Here is a 2626-nt window from a genome sequence, read left to right on the forward strand (position 1 = left end):
AGCCCGGCACCACCAGGGTGACTTGTAGCCAGCAACCATGGCTTTAGAGAAACAAATCCACAGAAACTCATGTATAAGAGAGAGTTTTATATAAAGGGTAAGTGCACATCAAGAAAACATCCCAACCCAGTGCTACACAAGCTCACAAGTCCAACATTAACCCTTATGTCTGACACCAATCCACAAAGTCCTCCATCTCACAAAACAGACAGAATGACGCCGACTGCAGGAGGAAAGCTGAATCAGTGAATGTGTAAGCATCTCAGCGCTGGCAGGGGTCTCCACACGGCTGCTCCAGCACCCAGGGCTGCATCGGGGTAGATCCATGTGGCTTCTCCTCGGGGATGTCTTGCAGGAAGTGAACCTTGCCAGCTGAAGCAGGGAACTGGCTAAGGCAGCTGCACCCTGCTCCGACCATCACAAACCAAGAGACCTGAGAACTAGAAAGGCGAAGCTCACCGAGCCATTTATCCCTCTGCCCTTCAATTAACCCCACATGTGTTTATCATAAGTTGCTTCTATTGGAGGAGTTCTTGGCCCCAAATTAAAGGATTTTATTCTTTATTCAAAAATATATATTAAAAGCTTATAACATGGTCTGCTCTCATACCAGCTAGTCTTGCTATTGGCATAAATCAAGCAACTATGCTCTGTATATTATACTACACTTGATCTTAGCCAAAAGGCTGAGAAGCGATGCTTGATATAAATATAATCAAGAAAGTTAATTCCCTACCCACTGCTCATCTAGTGATTAATGACTTTTGAGTGTAACTCTTTGCACTTTAAAAAATTGTGTCATCAAGCAGTTTGACAGGAAAAAAATGACTTCAAAAATAACGGCTTCTTCTACAGCAATTAGATCACTGTAGGTTGTTCAGTTCTCCTTTGCTGCAGTCTTTTAAATTCACGGATCCAAGAATCTGAGACTACTGCATATAGCCAAGAGTATTCTGGAAGACTGCCAGGCATGGCTGAAACATCAACCTTCTGAGCATAACTACTAGGGAAGAAAAGAACCCTCCCTGGAGTTTGCTCAAACAAAGAGCTCATTGAGAGCGGGCGGGTCTGCTACAGCCATTTCTTTATTCTCAAGCAAAAAGAGTCAGAAAACCCAGCCGTTCTGCTTGTGCCATTTCTGCAAAGGTAGTGGTGGAAAGCCTGTGCCTTGAGGAGTAATCAGCAGGCCTGGCTGCCCCAAAGGGCAGAGCCACCTCACTCTGTCAACTGAGGCAAGTCACAGAACCCCTGGGAACCTCTGTGTCCTCAACTTAAACATGTAGAGAGGTCTTCGCTTCTGTTTTTTTAAGTTCCACCTCACCTAGGGGTTTCAAAGGAGGTGAAATAGTTGGGTTAATAGGGGTCACTTAATTTCTACATACATGACTTTCATGATTCTTATTTTACTAGAGAAGTGGCTATTCTTTATAGGGCCTCACTCCCCCTAATATCATCCCTGTCCTGCCAGGAATTCCTTCATAAGAAAGCAGTCTTTGTCCTCTGCTTCTTCTGACACTCTGAAAAGTCAAACACCTCACAGAAGGGGTAATACGTCAAGGCAATCTGTACTTAAAAGAGATGTGATTTCCCAAGGGCTTTCTTTCTCTCAGGAAGGCTCAGGGGGCTGAGGATGGGTAGTAAACAAAAGGGGCTAACTAAAAAGTTGGGAAGAGTCCTTCGAAAAAGGAGGGATGCCGCTGAATCATAGGAGGGTAATAGCCTTATAGCTGATAGGGCTTGGTGATTTTTAATGAAAAATCGTATGGGGATTTCTTTTCTATAAACTCACTCAAAAACTCACTGCTGTCAATAGATTTTGACTCATAAACAAACAAAAACAACCACTGCCAACAAGTCAATTGGACTCCCAGTCATCCTATAGGAGACAGTAGAACTGTTCCCTGGGATGTCTGGGGCTGTAAATCTTTACAGAAGCAAACAGCCTCATCTTTCCCCAAAGCCAAGACACAACAAAAACCAGTGCTGAACTGGGAAGCCCCACATGTCAAGCCTGGTCTCAGGGTCCCTCTGTGCCGCTTTGGCTCCTCTGTGTAATCCCAGGGGGGTGAGAAGACTGCAAACCACTGCGAACTCAGTTTCCATGTTGTCCAGATGAACCGGTTCAACCTTCCTGAAGAGAAATGAAAATCTATCCATTCTCCTGACGTAGGACTCACAAGGACAAAACAACAACAAGGAACATTTGCTAAGATCGTCCTCAAACCTCAGAACCGTTGTGAGGGTGGCACAGGACAGAGCTGTGTTTTGTTTTTTAATCATTTTACTGGGGGCTTGTACAGCTCTTATCACAATGCAGCCATCCACCCACTGTGTCAAGCACATTGGTACATATATTGCCATCATCATTTTCAAAACATTTTCTTTCTGCTTGAGCCCTGTAGGGCCCCCCTCTCCCACTTCCCTCCCTCATGAACCCTTGATAATTTATAAAAATTGTCATGCCTTACACCGACTCCTGTCAACCTGCACCCATTTTTCTGTTGTCCATGTTTTGTTTTGTATACATATGGCCACTAGGAGTCAGAGCCAACTGGACAGCACCTAACAGCATCCATAGGACCATCGGATATACTAAGCTCTTGGATAAGGGATGTGCATTTTCTAA

At 44.5% G+C, this 2626-nt stretch overlaps 1 pseudogene; it reads right to left on the bottom strand.

Annotated features, from left to right (window-relative positions):
* Positions 1-546: 546 nt before the first annotated feature.
* On the bottom strand, positions 547-698 carry LOC115869162 (annotated as a pseudogene).
* Between the last annotated feature and the right edge of the window lie 1928 nt (positions 699-2626).

The sequence above is a fragment of the Echinops telfairi genome, unplaced genomic scaffold (assembly GCF_000313985.2).
Source record: "Echinops telfairi isolate 266 unplaced genomic scaffold, ASM31398v2 ScPeMD7_22;HRSCAF=79, whole genome shotgun sequence".
Lineage (NCBI taxonomy): Eukaryota > Metazoa > Chordata > Mammalia > Afrosoricida > Tenrecidae > Echinops > Echinops telfairi.